The sequence below is a fragment of the Eufriesea mexicana genome, unplaced genomic scaffold (genome assembly GCF_001483705.2).
Source record: "Eufriesea mexicana isolate 0111107269 unplaced genomic scaffold, ASM148370v2 scaffold863, whole genome shotgun sequence".
Classification (NCBI taxonomy): Eukaryota; Metazoa; Arthropoda; class Insecta; order Hymenoptera; family Apidae; genus Eufriesea; species Eufriesea mexicana.
In genome coordinates this window covers 168,009-176,182 of record NW_016909035.1, presented here as the reverse complement: position 1 = coordinate 176,182, position 8,174 = coordinate 168,009, and positions in this window count along the sequence as shown.

Sequence of the window (8,174 nt, the reverse complement as noted above, 5' to 3'; positions counted from 1 at the left end):
GCAGGAATGGCGACACCGACAAATTTCATCCGATCCGAACGTGTCTAATGAACTTTCCTGAACACGGTATCGACTGAGCGCGGATACGATCTCGGAGACCAGTCCGCGAGGAACAACGATGGCGCGCAACTGGTTATGCGGATCGATCGCGGACTCGGGGATCGAGATGGTCGGTAATTAGATCATAAAGTCGCGGCAACATGATGGCCGATTTCGTAGCGACGCGACCACTGATCCCAAGCAGATGCTTGTCTATGACAAATTGCGCCCCGGGCGATCCAACGAGGCGCTGATCGATTCGCTCGCCGTGATTCCATCGTGATATTAGCGGCGTGCGAGCGACGCGTTCGCCAATTATCGCGAAATTTGCGCGCCGCCACCGGCCGCCGCCTTTCCTCTCCCGCGCGAGAGGGCGCGCGCATCCACACGAGAGCTGTTAATGGCGACGCGAACCGACGGCCGTTGTAAATCAATTTTTAATTGCGACTCGGCTTCGATCAGGCACGTTGCGAAACGTTGCTAATATCGCGAATGAAATTCGACGGGTAATACGCGTCGGTGACGGGAAACGGTTGTCTGTTTGCTTTTAATAGTCCAGTTCAAGCAGGGCGGAGTTTACCAATGCAATCGGAACGTTTGGCTTTGGAAACGTAGAAAGACAATTTTAGATTCATATTTCTTTTCCGGGGAAAATAACGCACGTGGTATAGGGTACATTCACGGACGTATTTTCGAAGTACTAACAGAGAAGTGTTAAAAATTAAGCGAAATTGCTTAGGTTTTGAGGGATCGGGCCAGTTCAAACGAATTTCGATGTCTACTCACGGTGACGACGCGACGCCGAGTTCGAATGGGCCTGCCGGGCCTGGCGACGTCGAGGAATCGAAACGAAGGCGCGTTGGTGGTAAAGGAAGACGGTCGTGTCCCTCTCCCTGGGCCACTTTAAACGTCTTTATGAGTTTCGGCTGTTAACACGACCGTGGAAACAGGTACGGCCTTTTTTCTCTCGATGCCTACTCTCCTGGTATCTGCGGGATCTCAGGTGGCTAGCGCCTGGCACGCATTCGTCAGGGACAGATAAAGTCGTGATTGGACAGGAAGTACGGCACCGTGCCGGCGAAAGAGCCGGTCACCGTGTTTCTCTTTCTTCTTCCCTCGGCTGTGCCTATGGGACTGGTTCTTGGCTCGATAAAGGTCGAATTTACTGGTTTACCTGTCGAAAACCGTGAGACATCGTTCACTTATTACAAAGGATCTCGTAGAGAATCTTGAAAAGAATCTGCTCCGTGTCGGGCTACAAATTAATTCGTCTTCCGCTTAACCTATACCGGTCAATTCGAATCGAATTGGCCATCTCGAATATGCAGCAGGTTCCGTGATATCCTAGCTAACTTGGGCGGAAACGGGAGTTTGCTTAACGAGACGTTATTTGGCCGCAGATGCGTCTAACGACTTCCTCGAAAGCCGAGGAGCCATCAAAGAATCATTTGAATCGAAGATGGCGCGATTAGCGTCGCAAAAGGGAAACAATGGCCGACTTCTATCGGGTTGTATTAAAAGGGTGGAAGGATAAGAGAAGAAAAAAGGATACCACCCTCGTAATGGGAGCAATCTGTTGGTTTCGTCGCGTATATCGGCGTCATCAGCGGCAATTTTTCATGATCGTTGGCGACCGGCTGTTCTCTGGCTGCTTTCCTGCTCATGGGCCTCGCGTGTCGAGGTAATGGTATGTACAGAAGGATAATCTAGCAGATAGGTCGTCGTAGGTGCAGCGTTGTGTGGGATCATAACGTGCAAAAGGAAATCGCCTCGCTTTAAGGTAAATGGTCGGGGAGGCAGAGCGACGTGCGTGCCCGGCCGCGTGTGAACCACCACCGGTTTCCTTTCATTCACTAAGTTTCTTCATCGCGAATGTCGCACGATTGCTACGCCCGATTATCGTTGTGCGAGCATCATCTCCGTGGAAAAAAAGGAATTCTTTCGCGGAACCGATCCGTTCGCGGTTAACGGGACGCTGTTTGTTCAATTTTTACGAGAAAAAATATTTTCCATTTTTCGTTTCTCGTTTTCTTTCGTGATACGAGTTCATTGTAAAATTATCTCGCCCCTTTAGACGCGGATCATTTGAATTATCGTAGTTTATCTTCCGAAACGATTCTTTAGGAGTTTAACACTAGAACTACCAACCCAGTCAAAATGACTGGTCCCAGAATTTTCCTTTTTGCAATCACCGAACACGTACACCTGCTTTAAGAATAAAATTGGTATCAACTGATATTAAGAAAGAACTGTAATCGATATATCCACTCATATTCATCGTTATCGCTGAAGTTACTATAATCTGTGCACGTTATGGTTACGTGCCCACTAAGGATCGGTAGTTTTAGTGTTAATGGATTTCGAACAGTAGAATCTCTCGAAACCTATGGGAGATTTCGAGGGACACGATTTTGATTGGAAAAATGCATAGATTTGCAGAAATTCTTGCTCGTGCGTTATAACAAGTTAATAATAACGAAATCCGGAACGCGGTTACCTCGCGAAAGACCGGAGCCGTGATTAATCGTGGAATCGGCATTGTCGGTACGGGAGAAATTGTTTTCGATTAGAATTTTATGAGCGCGCCCCCGTTGTTTCGTTTTATTGTTTGCAAAGCGCGAAATGTAGTTCAGGAGATCGGCCGTGTGCCCGATTGAAACGCGAACAATTCACGCGCCTCGGGAATTCGTTGCGATTCACCGCGTGTCTTTCACTCGCTCGGCGAATTAATATCGCGGTGGAATTGCGTTCGCTCTGGTTGGACATTGTGCGGTTTAAAACGCGAAGGAAAAAGGAAAAAGGAAAAATGAAAAATAAAGACACTCGAGGGAAAGAATGAAACTCGTGCGGGAAAATCGAAGACGATTCAACGATCGGCAAGTTCATCAGAGATAACCGTGTTTGGCCGGGATTGAACTCTCGAATATCGGGAATCATACGTAACGAAGTGTATTAAAATGCACCGTGCGTTCCGACGAACGAAATTCGATGAAATACGCTTCCGCGAGTTTTTATCGAAAATTTAAATACCGGACGAACAAACGAAAGCGGTCATTTTAATCTGGAAGTTATTCCAACGTTCCATTTCAGCGTCAATATTCTGATTCGATAACGGTAAAAAATCGTATTGACGGTTTCCGATAATTCGATGTTTTACACCGGGATTATTAACAATTCGACCGCAACAGACTGTGCCACGCGAAAATATCCATCGCGTTGGAAAAACGCTATCCGCTTCGTCGTGCTGGATAATAAAAGCTTTTTCCCCGGTCCTGAACGGCGAAAGGAATTTTCCCCTAGGAGATTCCCTAGAGGAACTAGGGGCTCGCGTGACGCGTCGTCTGAAGTTGGCGCGCGTGAGACAACGGAGGCCGCGAATTGGCTCGCGAGCGCGCCACTTATCATAATGCTTGCTTAATGCTCGTCGCGAGGACGCGCTCTCGCGCGTAACCGCCTCGCGGAGGAACGCCCGTGGGACCAACGAGACTTCCCTCTCGCGATTCGTCGACGTGCATGTGCGAGCGCATCGAGAACATTCCCACAAATTGGCAGCGACCTGGTCGAATCTGGAGTGGGGAAAAAAATGGTGGAAAAGAGGAAAAGATACAGAAAATAACGACGATAATACGCGGAGAGCCAGGATGCGTTTGTTAGCTTTGCCGTTTGGCCGGAAAACGCCGTGGGATTCCGCGGATCGCCAAAGGGTGACACAGCGACCATCGTTATTTCCGCTTACGCGATGCTCTTTGATCAGGTCTCTTCGTACATTCTCTCTTCGTGTTTCCTTTTTTTCTTCCCCGGTTGTTCCTCTCTCGCTGCACCTTGTCGTTTGTTAAGAGCGATACAGCTCGAATCACTGTTCGCGTTTTAGCGTCGGGATTTTACGGTGGGCGCTGACTGTTTGATCTGTGACAGGTCTCAGCGTTTGTCGCTGCCTGAGGAAACGAACGTGGATCATCTGTGACTCGCTATCAGTTTGCCAGAGTCTTTTTAGTGTCACGTAATCGGTAGTAGACGAGTAGATTCTAAGTACTTGGGTATCGGGATAGTCGATTTTCGCTAGTACTTGTTTATGAACTCGATCCTGGATGGTCCAGGTACGCGATCGCGGGCTCAGAGACCTGGCTGCTGGATTTTCTCGTGGAGCTCGGAATTTTACGAGGATATTAGGTTTTTGAAAAGAGGCCAGCTCGCTCGATGCTAATTAGTTCATTGCTGGCCAATAAATAGGATCGACTTATTAATTGGCGATCCGACATTGAACTCGCCCATTCGAAATGAAGTAATCAGGTTCGAGAGGCAATTATCATCTACGCGAAGGAAGAACGAGCCAGATCCTTAAAGCGAAATTGGCTATTTTTAAAGATGTCCCTGCTGAAAGGACGATCTCGCTATCGGATTCCATTTTGCTCGAAGGTATGCCAAATGTTAAAGGGCGTAGGCGATATTTTCGGAGGCAGATTAACCCAACGACGTTAGCCTTCTTCGAATTAGACGCGAGCCTAGGTGGTCGGCCAGTTACAAAGGAAATCGTGCGCGACGATTACGACTGGCAGAATTGATATTTTGCCAGTGAGATTAAATGCTGCGACACCGTGTATAAATAGAGTCCTGTCATGCTTCCGTGGCCGGTTGGTGGATCTTTAGATCTCCTGCTGGAACACGAGCATCGACGTGATCAGAAATAAACTCGAGCAACACCTTGTACACCCCGATTAGTATTTCCAAAATATTCCAAAGGCTAAACGAGAGACAGACTTACTTCCTTAACTTTCTCCTCGCAACTGTGTTCGCTGTCAAATAGTCGCTTTTCAAAAATTTCTCTTTTCACGATCCAAGCTTTGCGTTTAGATTACAATTTCCAGGCTTCGAAACGAAAGCACGAAAATTCTGGAAGTGTACAAATTTTTGGAATATTGCCATTCTTTTGGACATTTTTCTATTTTAAAATGTCGACTCGTGTTCGTCTTCGAAGCAAAATGCGAACTTGGAAAAATCACTCCTAGGGAATTTCCGTTCTCTCTCTCTCCAAGATCCTAGCTTTGCGCTTAAATTATAATTTTGAGACTTCGAAACGAAAGAATGAAAATTCCAGAAGTATCCAAGTCTTAAGAAGACATTTATTTTTTCGGAAATCTTTCTCTTCTAAAATGTCGACTCGTATTCACCTTCGAAGCAAAATGCGAACTTGGAAAAATCACTCCTAGGGAATTTCCGTTCTCTCTCTCCAAAATTCAAGTTTCGCGTTTAAATTACAATTTCGAGACTTCGAAACGAAAGAATGAAAGTTCAGGAAGTATCCAAATCTTAAGAAAATTTTATTTTTTCGGAAATCTTTCTATTTTAAAATGTCGACTCGTATTTACCTTTAAAGCAAAATGCGAACTTGGAAAAATCACTCCTAGGGAATTTCCGTTCTCTCTCTCCAAGATCCAAGCTTCGCGTTTAAATTACAATTTCGAGACTTCGAAACGAAAGAATGAAAATTCCGGAAGTGTCCAAGTCTTCGGAATATTTCCTCTCTTTTCGCGATCTTTCTATTCTAAAATGTCGACTCGTGTTCGCCCTGGAAGCAAAATGCGAGCCTGGAAAAATCACTGCTAGGGAACTTCCGCTGCCCTAACCGGAACTGGATTTTCGCCTCTAGTGATTCCCATATCGAGGGAGAGGAAAAAGAAATAAAAAATCTGGTTCCCAAGAGCGTTCCGCGATTACGGGGTCTCACATAAAGGGGAAGGAGAAAGGATTCCCGAAGTAAATCGTTGAGGGAACGTTGATCCGGCCGAGACTCGGCGCTATCGCGACGCTTTCGGCTCTCGAGGAGGCATGCTCGTTATACACGACGGCCAGCCTAACTACAACGGGCTAGCACGTTATCGCTCACGTGCCCCGAGAGATGTCTGTTATGAATGCTCGTCCGCGACGATGCGGATGAGCATTATTATTATTATCATCATCGCGTAAGGCATCATGCAGCAGGTGAGGCGAGGAGGCGTGGCGCCGGATGTGTATATATCATAGAAACGTATGCATTTCCGGTGGACAGATCTAGATCGATCAGCGAGCCGGTTTTTCGGTTTCCTCTCCCTCTCCCGACCGAAATTACAGCCACGATCCCTTTCTTCTCCTCCTGCTTTCGCGATTGCGCGGAGAATTAGAATCGCTGGCCCCTCCATTTTGTTATATTCGACGCGGCAGACGTGTTTATTTTATTCCAGGACGAATTACTATACAATAGCTCGAAAATCGTGGAAGAGTTTGAATTAAACGAGTGAAAATTTTGGTATCAAAAGGAACGACGAAGAATGGCTGTTCGTTGACGGATTTGATGGATTTTCATCGATACCTTGGAGATTGATTTTGATATGATGAAAATATTTAACGCGTATTATAAGAATTGAAGGTACAATAGATTTAAAGGAAATCTCGGTTCGACGTTGGATTAATTAACAAATAATCGTGGAGGACGATGAATAATTAATTAGACAGAGGTGTGTGCTGCAGACACGTGTTAAACAGGGCAGTCTGAAAGGACAGTTAAAGTCAAGGATGCTCATTTTCACCAACGAACGATTTTATCAACCCTCGAGAGCTGTAAATTAATGACGAACTACCTGACCTTGCCTCCGAGAATCCTTGTGCATGGAGTTTTATCATCGTCTGCCGATCGATCCATCGTGTCACGCATAAATTATCTGTGCTATTAATTAATTTGCAGGTACGCCGCCGCCACGGGCCACGCATTGTATCGTAATACGTATTATAATATAATCAATAGGATGCCAGGGAACAAAAGGAAATTCATTAACCGTTATCGATGGTTAATTGAAACGAAAGAGGCGCATGAAATCATTCCACGGCGATAAGGGCCGTCGATCGCACAGGCTGTTTAATCGATATCGTGAATAATTTTTCCTCTCGCTTCGATGGCTATGTACAACGTAATTAAAATCGTTATGAAAATCATTGGAACTTGCAATTCGACCGTGTCCACCGAACAAATTGATCTGTCCGAACGAACGAAACGCGAAGTGGTAAATTTTTCCACGTTAAATACTGACTGATGACTGTGGATAGCAATTAAAATCTTTATCTCCGTTCGAAATATCGAAATAATTAATTTAAACCGTAGCGAGACCCTGTTTCGCGTTCCGCTACGTTTTCGAGCCCAAAGAGTTTATTAATCGCTAATCCCTCGACATAATACCACGTCGTTGCAGCAGGTTTCTACGATTTAAATAGGAAAGCGAGAAATCTCGAGGTTAGGCCACTTAAGAAATTAATAACACGTAAAAAATGCAATATCATATTGTATTATAGCGATATAAAAATTATTACCACGTGAATATTCATTTCTCTTCATTTTATATCCCTTGGCTATAATAAAATATTGTCCTCGGAAATTCCAAAGTAGCATAATAACGATAAAATGTTGAATAATATTCAACAACGATAATAATAAAACAAGAATCACGTGGAATATTAAAATCTTCCACCGACACACGGGTTAATCCGTTTCTATCATAGCCACCCGGTATCTTAATTTTATCTCTCCATCTTACACGCAAACCGCATCGCCCAATAGCCAAAGAGCAGTACCTAACCTCTGAGAGGCAGCTCTAACCTGTATTCCTTTTCAAACTGGAAACGAGGATAACTCGAAACGCAGAGGGCCAAATAGAGGCTAGCCCCTTCCGCGGTGGCTGTCCCCCTGGCCAAGCAATCCCGCCGCATTTCGCCACATCGATCCCTCGTGAGATAAGCGGCAGTTTGCCCAGCCACCGAGACGATCGACGTTAATCGAAACCGGGTAACCGCGCGTTTACAGCTAAGCGACATGCAACTAGTGTCCGCTGCAACCGCGACCCCGAAACGACGAAAAAGAAGAAGAAGAAGAAGAGTCGAAGAAGAGGCAAGAAGAATATAGGCTGAAGAGGAGCTCGCGGATCGTAGCCGGGCCACCGGGCCATGATCCGATCAGCAACACGAGGCTCGGGGAACAATGCTTGCACGACGATACGATAATACCCCTAGAATATTCTCATAGCTACACTCCGACTATTGAAATGGCTGGCATGGATGACGAAGATGACTCGATGAAATGACATTCGGGCTCGTTATTGACACCCATTATC